Source organism: Colobus angolensis, unplaced genomic scaffold (assembly GCF_000951035.1).
Source record: "Colobus angolensis palliatus isolate OR3802 unplaced genomic scaffold, Cang.pa_1.0 Scaffold12, whole genome shotgun sequence".
Lineage (NCBI taxonomy): Eukaryota > Metazoa > Chordata > Mammalia > Primates > Cercopithecidae > Colobus > Colobus angolensis.
The window spans coordinates 5,186,305-5,202,564 of NW_012113141.1; positions in this window are offsets into that span (position 1 = coordinate 5,186,305).

Genomic DNA, 16,260 nt, shown 5'->3' on the forward strand with positions numbered 1-16,260 from the left:
ACTGCTAGGAGCCTCAGTCATACTGGCTGTGCATGAGTCCACCCACCTGGGCCAAGAGTCACTTAAAAAGTTGTTAGGCCAGTACTTCTACATCTCATATCTGTCAGCACTTGGCAAAACAGTGGTGCAGCATTATGTCACCTGCTGGCAGCACAATGCTAGGCAAGGTCCAACTGTACCACCCAGCATACAGGCTTATGGAGCAGCCCCCTTTGAAGATCCCCAAGTAGACTTCACCGAGACACCCAAATGTGAAGATCTCATCACTAGGTTTGGACTGCCCTTACAAATTGGCTCAGACAATGGGCTGGCGTTTGTGGCTGACTTAGTACAGAAGACAACAAAGATTATTGGGTGTGGATCAAGGTTTGGAACGTAGGTGCCTTGTGGCCACGGTGGAAAGGACCTCAGACCATCATCTTGACCACTCCTACAGCCGTGAAAGTAGAAGGAATCCCAGCCTGGATCCACCATAGCCACGTGAAACCCACAGCACCTGAGACCTGGGAGGTGAGACCAAGCTCAGACAATCCCTGCAAAGTGACTCTGAAGAAGATGACAAGCCCTGCTCCAGTCACACCCAGAAGCCAACTGGTCCACGCATGGCCAAAGTATGAGGAACTCACCGTGGGGCTTCTTTTCCTTAAATTTTGGAGTTGTACAGTAAGGACTTCAACTGACCTTCCTCAAACCGGGGACTGTTCCCAGTGTATACATCAGGTCACTGAGGTAGGGCAAAAAGTTAAAACTGTCTTTTCGTTCTATAGTTATTATAAATATGCTGGAACTCTAAAAGGGACTTGTGTGTATAATGCCACCCAGTACAAGGTATGTAGCCCAGGAAGTCACCAGCCTGATGTGTGTTATAACCCATCTGAGCCCCCTGTGGTCACAGTTTTTGAAATAAGATTAAGAACAGTCACCTGGTGGGGTCTAAGCCATACTAAGAAGAATCTATTTAGTAAGTTTCCTAAGTTGCAACTGTTCGGGCCCATCCAGAGTCTCACCGGGACTGGATGGCTCCAGCTGGACTATACTGGCTATGCGGGCATAGAGCCTACACCAAGCTACCAGAACAATGGGCAGGTAGTTGTGTTGTTAGCACCATTAAGCCATCCTTTTCCCTACTGCCCATAAAAACAAGCGAGCTCCTAGGCTTCCCTGTCTATGCTTCCCGAGAAAAGAGGAGCATAGCCATAGGCAACTGGAAAAATGACAAGTGGCCCCCTGAAAGAATCATACAGTACTGTGGACCTGCCACATGGGCACAATAGGGCTTGTAGGGATACCGAACCCCCATATACATGCTCAACCAGATCATATGTTTACAAGCTATCTTTGAAATAATCACTAATGGGCCGGGCGCGGTGGCTTAGGCCTGTGATCCCAGCACTTTGGGAGGCCAAGGCAGGCAGATCATGAGGTCAGGAGATCGAGACTATCCTTGATAACACAGTGAAACCCTGTCTCTACTAAAAATACAAAAAAACAGTTAGCCAGGTGTGGTGGTGGGCACCTGTAGTCCCAGTTACTCAGGAGGCTGAGGCAGGAGAATGGCGTGAACCTGGGAGGCGGAGCTTGCAGTGAGCCAAGATCATGCCACTGCACTCCAACCTGGGAGACAGAGCAAGACTCCATCTCAAAAAAAAACTAAAAAAAAAAAAAAAAAGAAAGAATCACTAATGAAACTGGCAGAGCTTTGACTGTTTTAGCCCAGCAAGAAACCCTGATGAGAAATGCCATTTATCAGAATAGACTAGCCCCTAGACTACTTGCTAGCAGCTGAAAGAGGAGTTTGTGGGAAATTTAACCAATTGCTGCCTGCACATAGATGACCAAGGGCAAGTAGTTAAAAATACAGTTAAAGATATAACAAAGCTGACACATGTGCCCATGCAAGTGTGTCATGGGTTTGATCCTGGGTCCATGTTTAGAAAATTGTTTCCAGCGCTAAGAGGATTTAAAACTCATATAATAGAAATTATGATAGTAATAGGAACCTGCTTGTTGCTTCCCTGTGTGCTACCCTTGCTCCTTCAAGTAATAAAAAGTTTTGTTACTACCTTATTCCATCAAAATACTTCAGCACAAGCGTACTACATGAATTACTATCTATCTATCTCATAAGAAAACCTAGATAGCAAAGATGAAGATGAGAACTCCCACTAATAAGTGAGATTCTCAAAGAGGGGAGTAAGGGAGGAGATCACCTCTAATATTGTCTTCTGCCTAATTTCTGCCTCAAAGAAAAGAGAAAACAGGAGTTAAAGAAAAGGCAGAAGTGAAATTCAATAGTCAGACAGCCCAGCGCCACACCCCAGGCCTGGCAGTTAAAGATCGACCCCTGACCTAATCACTTATGTTGTCTATAGATTCCAGACGTATGAGGAAGCATTGCATAACTCCCTGATCGGTTCTGTTCTGTTCTGATCACCGGTGCATGCAGCCCCAGTCATGTAGCCCCCGCTTGCACAATGTATCACGACCCTTTCACTTGGACCCTTAGTTAGTTGCAAGCCCTTAAAAGGGACAGGAATCTTGACTTTGGGGAGCTTGGATCTTGAGATGTGAGTCTACTGATGCTCCCAGCTGATTAAAGCCTATTCCTTCCTAAAACTGGTGTCCAAGAGGTCTTGTCTAAGACTGGTCCTGCTACAAAATCTTTAATGAACAAAACATCCTTTTATAAAACCACAGTACAACTAGCACTCACTTATTAGTGGGAGTTCTCATCTTCATTCTTCGCTATCTAGGTTTTCTTGTAAGACAAATAGATAGATAGTAATTCATGTAGTACACTTGTGCTGAAGTATTTTGATGGAATAAGGTAGTAACAAAACTTTTTACTACTTGAAGGAGCAAGGGCAGCACACAGGGAAGCAACAAGCAGGTTCCTATTACTGTTATAATTTCTATTATAAGAGTTTTAAATCCTCTTAGCGCTGGAAACCATTTTCTAAACATGGACCCAGGATCATTGAGACAATATTACCTATTTTGTCACTATTCATATTTTACCAATTATCTAAATAGTGTTTTTCATAGTAATTTTTTTTTTTCAGTTTCAGGATCTAGTTCAGGATGACACATTGCATTTAGCGGTTGTATTAGTTAAATTTAGCTGCATAACAAACTTAGTAGCTTAAAACAATATTTGTCATCTTAGTTTCCATAGGTCAGGAATCTAGATGTGGCTTAGTTGGGCTCTTTAGCTCAGGGTCCCTCACAAGACTCCAACCAAGGTGTCAGCCACAGTCATCTCAAAATTCAAGTGCAATACGATCTGCTTCCAAGCTCATTCAGTGATTGTTGGCAGGATTCAGGTCACTGCAGACTGTTGGATTTAGGGCTTCAGTTCCTGGCTGGCTGTTAGCCAGGAATCCCTCAGTTCCTTGAAACATGGGCCTCTCCAGAGGGCAGCTCACAATTTGGCAACTTGCTTCATCAGAACAAGCAAGCTAAGAAGAGCCAGAAAGAATTCTAGCAAGACGGAGGTCTCAGTCCTTTGTAACCTAATCTCAGAAGTGACAGCTCATCACTGACATCTGCCTATCACATGTTTACGTCTCTAGTTTCTTCTGATCTGGAAGAGTTTCTTAGCCTTTTCATTGTCTTTCATGTCCCAGGCATTTTAAATACTGCAGGCTAGTTGTTTTGTAAGCATCCTTTGTTTTGTAAACAGGTTGAGTCTGTTTGATATTTCCTCGTGATTCCATTCAAGCGATGCATTTTTGTCAGGAATACTTCACACTCAATGTTGGATTCTCAGTGCATCGCATCAGGACGTTTGTCCCCTTATTAGTGACAGTAACTTGGATTGCTTGTTTAAAATAGTGCTCAAGCTCTTTATTATTTTTATTTTTATTTTTTTTGAGACAGGGTCTCACTCTGTTGCCCAGGCTGGAGTGCAATGGTGAGATCTTGGCTCACTTCAGCCTCGGACTCCTGAGCTCAAGTGGTCCTCCACCTCAGCCTCCCAAGTAGCCAAGACCATAGGCATGCACCACCACGCCTGGCTATTTTGTTAATTTTTTTGTAGAGACAGGGTCTTGCGATGTTGTCCAGGTCCCAAACTCCTGTGCTCAAGAGATTCTCCTGCCTCAGCCTCCCAAAGTGCTCGGATTACAAGTGTGAGCCACCGTGCCCCGGGGCCACTCAAGCTCTCGTATTCTTAACCACTCTGCAATTCTGCCTCTGGCCAGGAAAGTTCTTTCCATTTTTCAAACAGGGTAGAAAATGAGACCAATTCTCTTGGCTGAGAAACTGTGGGAAGAAATTGAGCCTGGAAACTATTTTAGGACAAAAATTCCCAGTGTCCTGGCTCAGACCCTCTGGCTCTCATTTGCACTCAAGATACCCTCACTGGAGGCCCAAGCATTAGCTGCCATGCCAGTCCGCAGCTTGGAGGATGAATGTCCTTTTACTCCTGTTTTTCTTTTTGTTACTGGTTCCTTCATCTAGAAAACCCTTGGAGGGGCCAGTGGTGTAATGGATAACACGTCTGACTACAGATCAGAAGACTCTAGAAAAGCCTTTGTCCCACCTCTACCTCCTTCTCTGCCTCTAGAACGCCTGTTCATCTCTCAAGCCCAGGCCAGGGTTCAGTTCCAGAAATAAGGCTGCAGCATTGTACAATTCCAGTAGTGCCTGGCACCCCCTGGAGTTGTGCTAGCCTGTGGTTCTGCTCTGGAAACCCCTCCCCAGCCTCACCTCATGTGCACATTTTCTTGTTAGTATTTGTTTAGATGTATGTGTGTCTTCTCTAGACAGAGAGTAGAACTAAAGCTTGTTTCCCCTGTGGACCCAGTATCCAATATGTGCTCATCAAGGGCTGAGTGAACACAGGAATTTTTCGTCCCACCACCACTCTGCCCTGAAACAGTGGCACAGTCCCTTTCTCCCTAATACGATGGTGACACAGCTTTGGCATTTGGCCTTTGTATCCCTGAGGTGCATCACAAAGTTCCCGCAATAAAATCCAACACTCCAAATGTCCCAGTAGAAAGGCCCCTTATAAGGCCAGCAGGTGCAGTTAGAATGTGGCTTCTTGACAAACTTGTGAGGCTGAACCGTGGCCCTCCCATCTGAGACAGAAGAGTCCTGAAAAGCTGTTGGAGAGCAGGCAGACTGATTCCAAGGCACAGGCCACCGGTAGGGTAGGGTGGGGTGAGGGCAGCCAGGCTGCTGAAGATGCAGATAGGGACTTGGAGGTGAGCTGGGCTCTGAATTCTCAGCAAACCTCTGGTTCCCGAGGGCAAGTCACAAAACTATTAGTAATAGGACCAAAGCCCCCAAACGGGTTTTTCTGCTGAAAGAGACTCTTTGGTCTCACAGGAGGATCTGGAGTGCTTCATCCAGGCTCCTCCCCCAGCAGTCTTGGTGGAAGCTTTAGCTGGTCTGGACCCAGACGATGAACTGGGACCTTTGACTCCCACCCACTGAGAGGCCAGCTCCTGGGAAAGCGTGGTTCTAAGGTTAGCCAAGAGAAAGGATGAGAGAGAGACCCAAGGTCAGGCGAGTAAGTTTACTAACCTGCTGGGCTGCTTCACCACAGTCAGAGGAAGAAGGCCTGAGCTTACAAAATGAGGGGTTTATATGGGGGAGAGAGACCCTGGGGTTGTTTGTCGGTTAACTTTACCACATATCATCATGTGACCAGCTTACAATATAGGAATTTAGAAGAGGGTGTAACTTAGATTTACTCACGTTTCTCATGACCTTCCCCATGCTGCCCTGAGGGCTGTAAGCAAGTCTGGTGACCTTGCTGTAACACCTAGATAAGGGTCCAGTAATACAGCTGCAGAGTGTTCAGGGTCAGGGCCAGCTGCATTGTGTCGGAGGGAGGAGTCCTGAGGCAGCTTGTCCCTAACATTCCAGCCTTTTAATAGGTAATAGAAAAGGGACACATTGTTATCTGGCTGCTTCTTGCTGGATAGGGGAGACAGTTAGGGGGAGAGGCTGGGTGGTAGGGACTGCCGTTCCTGGAACTGTCGGTATTCTTGGAGCAGCATCATATCTTGTATTGTTCCATGGCTGAAGGTTCTAATACGGTCCTGTAAAAACTGGGTAAGGAGACGTAAGAGACAAGGGCCAAGTGCTAGAAGGAGGAAGAGGGTTATGGCAGGCCTAGAAACAGTGGTGGCCATGGTGCCCAGGAGTTATGAAACTGCGGGGGCCAGGAGTCTGGAAGGTGCTGCCTGATTTCAGAAGCTTTTTCATTTATTCATCAGGCAGCATCTTGTACTAGTCCTGACCGGTTAGTATAGAAACAACACTCTTCTCCTAAAAAGATGCATAATCCACCTTTCTTGGCAGTGAGGAGATCTAAACCTCAACGGTTTTGAAGTGTCACTGCTGCTAAAGAGTCTATTTGGGATTGGAGAGCAAGGATGGATTCAGCTACGTGTTGTAGGCTGTCTGAGAGATCTGTTGAGAGAGCGTGACAGTGGGACAGGGAAGTGGACACGCCTGCTATCCCTGTTGCTGTTGCAGCGGTAATTCCTAGTCCTATAAGCAGGGGTATTAGCTGTACGGCTCTGCGTTGACAGACTTGAGCCTTAACAGGGACTGGTAAACTCTGACTTCCAGGGGCAATGTCAATTTTGGGACTTAAGAAGACCAGGGTGCAGGTGCTTGTCCGATTGGCAGGGAGGCAGACATAGGCTGAGGTTCCGCACAAGAAAAATATGCCTTGACTGGGCAGACAGAACTGGTTATGTTTATTGAAAAGGTGCGAGAGTATATTGTTTTATTGTTTTCATTTTCCCACACGCCTAGAGTCCTTGCACTCCAGTGAGTGGCTGAAAAGGAGTTACAGGGACAGTTTGAGTCCCTCCTTGTGTTTTATTTTCCCATTGGAGAAAGAATCGTTTTGTGTCTATTAGAAGCCAGTCAGAGGAGTAATTGAAAGAGGGTATGTGGAGGCATTTGGCAGAGAGGGGAGCCGTGCTGCAAGGGGTCCATGGGTGAACGGTCATACAGCTCATATGTCTGCCATTACAAAATCCTGAATGTTTATTTAGTAAAGAGCTGGTAATGACGTTTGGGGGTCCTGAAAAACTGACAAGCTGTTTAAATTCGGCTGTTTGGGTGACCTTACAATTTTTATGGTCGTTTGTGGCTTGAAGCTGTAAGGTATAGTGACATTGATGGGTCCATAGGTGACCTAAAGGCAGACCTGAGGACAGGTTGTGTTGGATACATATTGGGGCTTGAAAAGTTAAACCAGTGTTGGTGGTCACAGGGCTAAATGGGCTTGTTATTACTTGCCTATTGGGTAAGATTGGAGACACAGGAGCATAAAAGTTGTACTGCATGCCCTGTCAGAGTGTTTTTTGTCATGTCTGTGATAGAAAACTTGGCCAATAACTGCATGTCTAAAAGTCGAAAGGGGATTTCTCCTTCATAATGGGGGTGATAGGTTAATTTAGTAACAGCCCAGTTTTTTGAGGAAACGGGGGTGGCAACATAGGTGGTAGTTGATAGGGAGATGCAGAGCCCGCAGTCTTGTTAGGATGGGGTTGGACTGGTGTAGCAGGGAGTGAGTTAGGTTAAGGGTCTTAGAGAGGTAGTCGGGTACTGTTGGAAGGGGAGGTGTGGCTATGTGGGCAGCCAAGGAGTAGGAGAGGTAGATAGGCAAAGAGTAAGTAGGAAGGTACATAAATGCGTTTCATCTGGGGAAAAGTCACATAAGGTGCCTTGGAAGAGAAGGTCATCTATCCACTCTAAAAGAGAGTCAAGATTGGGAGTTTGGGGATGAAACCAAGAGTCTTGGCAAACAGAGATAAGGAAGAGCATAAAGCGGCAAGGTAGGCAAGAACAGAGCATTTAAGAGACATCAGGAGTGTACTTGTGGTTGTCAGGAAGGCAAGGAGGAGTCTGGGTATTGTTCAAGGGTCTTCTTCAGGACAGGTGTGCGGCGGAGTTTGGTTGGGCCAAGGAGAGTACTGGAGAATCGACAGAGGATGGCAGTCAGCAGGTTGGTGGCTGCTTCGGGGGCTCTTTTTAATCTGGAAAGATGGTACCAAGAGATATGTCCTGAGAGTTTAGCTGCGGCGGGGATAGTGAGAAGAACTGGAAACGGGCCTTCCCACTTTGTTTTAAGGCTTGATGGGTTAAGAGTTTTTAGGAAGACATCCTCTCCTGAAAGGAGAGTCCGGTCAGTGGGGCCTTCATGGGGTTTTGGGAGGGCCTGGTCAGCGAGGAGATGGTGGATAAGGGAGAGTGTTGGGAGGTATTCTCCTAGCTGAGAGTTAGAAGGGGACCTGTTTTGTAAGAGGAAAGGCCATCCATACACTAACTCAAATGGACTGAGGAATGAGGATGCTTTTGGACTGGCTCTGATGCGGGCCAGTGCTATGGGCAAAAGGGAGGTCCATGGTTTTTGGACTTCAAGAGTGAGTTTGGTCAACTGAGCCTTAAGGATCCCATTTGCCCTCTTGACTTTTCCAGATGACAGGGGCTGGTATGGGATATGGAGGCACCACTGGACACCGAGGGACTGAGAAACCTGTTGGGTGATTTGGGAGATAAAGCTAGCTAAGGTCACTGTCTGATTATATGGAGCGAGGGAGACCAAATCTAGGGATGATTTCTGTTATAATAATTTGGGAGACTTCTGCGGCCTTTTCTGAAAAGGTAGGAAATGCTTCTACCCACCTAGAGAAGGTATCTATAAGAGTAAGAAGAAATTTTATCCTCTTGATGGGAGGCATGTGGGTGAAGTCTACTTGCCAGTCCTGCCCTGGGAGTGTTCCTCTGAGCTGATGTGTAGGAACAGGGGGATAGTGGAGGGCCCCTTGGGAGGAAGTAACACAGCATATGCAACAGTTGGACGTTATGTCTCTTATTGAGGTGAATAGATGGGGGGAGGAGAAATGAGGGCGAAGGAGTAGATTCAGGGGGTGCTCACCAATATGGAAGGATTGGTGAAGAGATGTCAGAATTTCTTTGGTGTATAACTCCTGCTTTAGTTGGGAGGTGTGCGGCCTGAAGGAGTTGGTAAATAAGGGGGCTGTTAGTGATGGGAGTTCCTTTGGCAGTAAGGAATCCTCTCTCTTGCCAGATAGAGGCGTGGGAATGACGACTGTGATAGGTATATTTGGAGTCTGTATAAATGTTGACTCGTTTGCCTTTGGAAAGGGTTAGGGCCCTGGTGACAGCTATGAGTTCTGCCTTTTGGGAAGAGGTTCCTGAGGGTAGGGGCTTGGCTTCAATTACTGGTCAAGGGAAACAACTGCATATCCAGCAGTTTTGGGGGAGCTGGTGGGCCCAGAAGAGGAACCACCTATAAATAGTTGGTCACTGGGGTTGGTGAGAGGCTCGGAGGAAATGTTTGGGAAATGTGGCTGTACGTGGTCCAGAATGTCAGTGCAAGAATTAGTAGGAGGGGAAGAGGATACAGGAAGTAAGGATGCTGGGTTGAGGGGAGCACTTTTTGCAAAACTGGATTCGGGATTTTCGATAAAGAGGGCATGGAGTAATTGAATCCAGGAAGGAGGAAGGAGCTTAATGCTCGGGAGGAGAGGAAATCTGGTAGATTATGAGGACTGTGGATGACAGTATTCTGGCTGAAAGTTAGTTTCCTGCTTTCTAGAGCTAAAACGGCAACTGCTGCTAGCGCTTTAAGGCAGTTTGGCCACCCTTTGACTGTGTTATCTAGTTGTTTAGAGAGGTAAGCTACAGGGGCAAAGGAAGGACTTCCTTTCTGTTGTCCTAAGACACCGAGGGCTATTCCTTGGCTTTCGGCAGTATAGAGAGTGAAAAGTTAGGAGATATCAGGTAAGGACAGAGCTGACGCAGTGACAAGGGTGGTTTGGAGTTTGCGAAAGCTGGGGAGTATGTTATGTGTGGGGCTTAGGGGTTCACTGAGAGGGCCTCTGGTCGCTTCATAGAGGGGATGAGCTAGGAGGGCAAAGTTGGGAATCCATATTCTAAAGAAGCCTGCTAGCCATAGGAAGGAAAGGATTTCGCTTTTGGAGGAGGGTGGGGGTAGATTATCTATTAATGTTGCCCCAGCTGGAGTCACAGCCTGGGCCCTGGGGAAAGTTGAATTCCTAAGTAGGTCACCATGGAGGTGGAGAGTTGGGCCTTGGATGGGGAGACCCTATACCCTTTGATAGCAAGAAAGTTTAAGAGAGCAGTCACTGTGTGCATTTGAGAGTCTTTTAGAGAGGGGCTGCAAAGATGAAGGTCATCCACGTATTGAAGAAGAAGACTGGGAGACAGGCTTAAGGAGGTGAGGTCTCAGGCTAGAGCTTGTCCAAAGAAATGAGGGCTATCCCTGAAGCCCTGACGGCAAACAGTCCATATGAGTTGTTGTGACTGGAGGGTGTCAGGGTCAGTCCAGGTGAAAGCAAATAGGTTTGGGGAATCAGGGTGTAGGGGAATGGTAAAGAAGGCATCCTTCAGGTCAATTGTGGTGTAGTGGGTGGTGCTAGTGGGGACGAGAGAGAGAAGTGTATAGGGATTAGGGACTATGGGATGGATAGGGAGGACAGCCTAACTGATAGCTCCAAGGTCCTGAAGGAGTTGGGATGAGCCATCAGATTTTTTTTTCTTTTGAGACAGAGTCTTGCTCTGTTGCCCAGGCTGGAGTGCAGTGGCGTGATCTCAGCTCACAGCAACCTCCACCTCCCTGGTTCAAGCAATTCTCCTGCCTCAGCCTCCTGAGTAGCTGGTATTACAGGTGCACGCCACCACACTTGGCTAATGTTTTTGTATTTTTAGTAGAGACGGGGTTTCACCATGTTGGCCAGACTGGTCTCAAACTCCTGTCCTCAGGCAATCTGCCCACCTTGGTCTCCCAAAGTGCTGGAATTACAGGCATGAGCCACCACGCCCAGTCCAGAGTCATCAGATTTTTTAACAGAGAGGATGGGGTGTTATATGGAGAGTGTGTTGGTCTAAGAAGACTGTGTGAGCAGAGCTTGTTTATGAGGGGCTGTAAGCCTTTTTGGTGGGTTAGAGAGAACGGGTATTGGGGAATGTTGGGAAATTTGGAGGGGCCTTTTAAGCAGATTTTGATGGGGTCATGGTGAGCAGCTATGGAAAGGGTAGTGGTGTCCCACACTACTGGGTTAATGAGAGAGGCAGGAAGTGGGTACTGGGGAGAGGGGCCAGGGGCTGGACTAGTGGAGAGGAGCAGGAGGGACTCTGCTTGAGGGGAGCAGGAAAAGGTGATAGAAGCTTTGAATTTGTCTAAAAGGTCTTGGTCTAGGATGGGGATGGAGCAATGAGGCATGATAAGGAAAGAGTGTGAGAAAACAGTATCAAACAGGGAATAAGTAAGAGGTCTGGTGGTGCATGGATGTCAGATGAGTCAGTCAACCCCCACAATTAAGACTTGATGCTGCCGAGCACGGTGGCTCAAGCCTGTAATCCCAGCACTTTGGGAGGCTGAGACGGGTGGATCACGAGGTCAGGAGATCGAGACCATCCTGGCTAACACGGTGAAACCCCATCTCTACTAAAAATGCAAAAAAAAAAAAACTAGCCGGGCGACGTCGTGGGCGCCTATAATCCCAGCTACTCGGGAGGCTGAGGCAGGAGAATTGCTTGAGCCCAGGAGGTGGAGGCTGCAGTGAACCAAGATTTGCGCCACTGCACTCCAGCCTGGGCAACTGAGCCAGACTCCGTCTCAAAAAAAAAAAAAAAAAAAAAGACTTGATGTTGGTAGAAGAGCTGAGGCAGGACTGGCTTGTCTGTTGTAATATAAGAGTATTGGAAGATGTCCGGTGTCCAGGGTCTAAAACCCCTCGTGGCCTTTGGAACACCAAGCTCTGTGCCAAAGGGTGGAAGGCTGCCCTGCTGCACCACAGATCTAAGTCCAGGGCATAAAACTGCTCATGGCCTGGATGGAATCCAGGGCTCAGGGCATAAAACCCCTTGTAGCCTCTGGAATGTGCACAGACTTCATGTTGGTTGCTCTCCCAGGCTCGTAAACATGTTCTCCATTATCTCAAGCAGCAGAGCATATCCTATATGCGTCAAAGAAAACGCTAAACCATCATAGCTACGCTTGATGCACCACTACCTTTCTACCCCCACATCTGCATGTCCTCACCACCTGCTTCTTTGTTTGAGCACCGATAAATAGTGTGGGTTCCCAGAGCTCGGGGCCTTCTCAGCCTCCATACCAGCATTGGCCCCCTGGACCCACTTTATGCACTCTTACCTTGTCTTTTCTCTTTCCTTTGACTCCACCGGACTTCGTAGCCCCCATGGCCTGGTGTTGGGCCTGATCATCCGAACGTTTCTGGCGCCCAACATGGGGCTGTGAAGACCCTGGTGAAGGAATACTAGAGCATGCAGAAGTGGAGGATTCATTGTCAGAGGACACCCGAGGACGACTGAAAGAAGCTCGGCAGGTAAGCTGGGCTCTTGGAAGAACCAGTGCAACAATGGGACAGAATGAAAGTAAACATTCTGCTTATTTAAATTTCTTTTTTTTTTTTTGTGGGTGGGAGGCCACCCAGGTGGTGAAGCAAGAGACTGAAGGCACAAGCTGTTCAATAAAGAAAATGCCTAAAATAAGAATAGTTATATTAGACATAGAATATAGACATGATTATATACAAATATTATCAATAATTAGTTGGTAGCATTACTCTTTATTCCAATATTATAATAATTTCTGCTTTACAATTATAACCTAGGAAAAACCAGGCCATACAGAGATAGGAGCTGAAGGGGCACAGTGAGAAGTGACCAGAAGACAGAGTGTTAGCCCTCTGTCACGTCTGGACAGGGCCACTAGAGGGCTTCTTGGTCTAGTGGTAACACCAGTGCCTGGGAAGGCACCCGTTACTTAGCAGACCTTGGTCTAGCGGTAGTGCCAGTGCCTGGGAAGGCACCTGTTACTTAAGAGACTGGGAAAGTTAGAGAAGACTCTGCTCCACCACCTCTTGTGGAAGGCTTGACATCAGTCAAGACCACCCACAGCCATCCGGAGGCCTAAACGTCTCCCTGTGATGCTGTGCTTCAGCAGTCACACTCCTGGTCCACTTTCATGTTGTGCCCTGTACACCTGGCTCCACCTTCTAGATAGCAGTAGCAGAATTAGTGAGAATGTTAGTCTTTGATCTCTCTGAGAAATGCATAGAAGAAATAATGACCTAAGCTGTCTCCTCTTTCTCTCCACCTCGGCTACCAAACAGGGAAGGGACCCCTGTCTGGTGGACACGTGACTTGCGTGACCTTACCTATCATTGGAAATGACTAACACTCCTTACCCTGCCCCCTTGCCTTGTATACAATAAATAACAGTGCAGCCAGACATTTGGGGCCACTATTGGCCTCTACATCTTGATGGTAGTGGTCTCCCGGACCCAGCTGTCTTTTTTTCTATCTCTTTGTCTTGTGTCTTTATTTCTATGATCTCTCATCTCTGCACATGAGGAGAAAAACCCACAGGCCCTGTAGGGCTGGTCCCTACATTTTTTGAGACCGAGTCGTGCTCTGTCACCCAGGCTGGAGTGCAGTGGTGCGATCTCGGCTCACTGCAAGCTGTGTCTCCCAGGTTCACGCCATTCTTCTGCCTCAGCCTCCTGAGTAGTTGGGACTACAGGCGTGTGCCACCACGCCTGCCTAATTTTTTGTATTTTTAGTAGAGGTGGGGTTTCACCGTGTTAGCCAGGATGGTCTCAACCTCCTGACCTTGTGATCCGCCTGCCTCAGCCTCCCAAAGTGCTGGGATTACAGGCATGAGCCACCGTGCCCGTCCTTGGTTATTTAAATTTCTTAAGGCATTTATTACAGAGAGGGGGAGTGAAAGTTAGTACTCAGAATTTATTAACACTCTTTAGTACTGTAAAGTAGTTTTGCCCATGGTTCCCGGAACAAGGGACAGTGGAGTTGCATGAATGGGAAAGAATTGGCAGAGATTTTAAAAAGGCGCATAAAGAAGGAGCCAAATTCCAGTTTCTTTTTGGTCAGTGTGGGCGTTGATAAAGGCAGCTCTTGAGCCATTTTAAACAGATGACGAGGCAGATTCGGATGAGGAAGAGGCAGACAAGTGTGAAAAATTAACTTCAGATTCTGAATGTGAGGAACAGGAACCAGAGGAAATTAAATAAAAGAAAGGGAAACTGAAAAAGGTACATTTCACTAGCCTGTTGGTTCCACTTGCTGAATTAAGTGAATGGCCACCTCCTCCCTTTCCCTTAGTGGGCAAGAAAATGAATTAGCTGAAAAACTTACTGCTCCTGTAGTTGCAACATTAAAACCTGGAGTGATTGGTGGTGCTATACAAAATTCTATTCAAAAGGCTAGAGCCAAGGGAAACCTTGAAGCATGGCAATTTCCAGTTACTGTAACCCAACAAGGAGGACAGAATGCAGCTAATTGGGCCACTTTTCCTTTTAAGTTGTTAAAGGAATTCAAGCAAGCCATTAGTCAATATGGGCCAAATTCTCCTTTTGTACGAACTTCACTAAAAAGGGTGGCTCTTGATGATAGATTAATACCATATGATTGGGATACTTTAACAAAACCTGTTCTCACTCCATCCCAGTACTTGCAGTTTAAAACTTAGTGGGCTGAGGAAGCTCAAACTCAAGCAAGAGAAAACACACAAGCACAGCTGCCTGTGCCTGTTTCCTTTGAACAATTAATGGGGTTGGGCCCTAATTGGGGCCGATGAGACAATCAAGCAGTAATGAAAAATGTTGCCATTGTTCAGTTACACACTGTGTGTTTACGGGCATGGGAAAAAAATAAATGTTACAGGGAAAAAATATCCTTCTTTCAGTTCTGTCTGACAAGGACCTAAAGAACCATATGCTGATTTTATTGCTTGGCTCCAGGAGGCTGTGCATAAAGCTATAACTGACAAAACAGCTCAGGATGTTGTCATACAGCCTCTTGCATATGATAATACTAATACAGAGTGTCAAAATGCTATTAGACCTATGAGAGGGAAGGCTCATTTGGCTGAATATATTAAGGCTTGTGATGGCATTGGAGGTAACTTAAATAAGGCTACTATTTTAGCCCAAGCTGTGGCTGGACTAAAGGCGGGAAAAAATACACCCCGTTTCTCAGGCTCTTGTTTTAATTGTGGGCAATTTGGACACACAAAAAAGGAATGTGGAAAAGGAAATCAAAAGACAAAAACTATTACCATCAATCAACAGAAAACTCCCAGTGTATGCCCCCAGTGTAAGAAGGGCAATCACTGGGCAAATCAGTGTCATTCTAAATTTAGCAAAGATGAGCAACCTCTTTTGGGAAACAGGAAGAGGGGCCCGAGGCAGGCCCCTCAACAAACCGAGGTGTATCTGGTATAGTCAGTGCCCTTACAAACGTACAATAATTGTCCCCCGCCACAGCAGACAGTGCTGCCGCAGATCTTTGCAGCACAGTTCCTGTTTCCCCACTTCCTGGGGAGCCACCAAAGAACGTCCCCATGGGAGTTAGGGGCTCTTTACCCTCAGGAGCAGTTGGTCTATTGCTTGGAAGGTCTAGTTTAAATTTCAGAGGTATCACTGTACATACAGGAATAATTGATTCTGATTATACCAGAGAGATTAAATTGGTTATTAGTTCCTCAATTCCATGATCTGCTTCCCCAGGAGAAAGAACTGCTCAGTTGTTACTGTTACCTTATGCAAAACTGGGAAGCAGGACAGTAAAAAGAATAGGAGGCTTTGGTAGGACGAATCCAGCAGGAGAAGCTGTATATTGGGTTAATCAAGTGTCTGATAAGAGATCTATTTGTACAGTAACCTTTCAAGGAAAGGACTTTGAAAGGTTAGTAGATACTGGAGCTGATATCTCTGTTATTGGTTTAAATCAATGGCCCCGGCATTGGCCTAAACAAAAGGCATCCATTGGTATTGTTGGAGTAGGGGTTGCCTCAGAAGTTTTTCATTATTTAATTTTGCCATGCCAAGGGCCGGATTGCCAAGAAGGGACAATTCAACCTATTATTACACCTATTCCTGTCAACCTATGGGATAGAGACTTATTACAACAATGGGGTGCTAAAATATCTCTCCTATGGATTAGTATAGTAGTAACAGTAAACAAATGAAGAGAAAAATGGGATATCTCCCAGGGAAGGGACTAGGAAAAAATGAAAATGGCCAACCAGAACCTTTAGAACTAAAAGGACAAACAGATGAAACTGGATTAGGGTATCATTTTTAGGAGTGGCTGTTGCTGAGCCTCCGGCTCCCACTCCTCTTGTTTGGTTAACTGCCAAACTAGTTTGGGTGGAGCAATGGCCACTGAAACAGGAAAAACTGGAGGCTTTAAAAG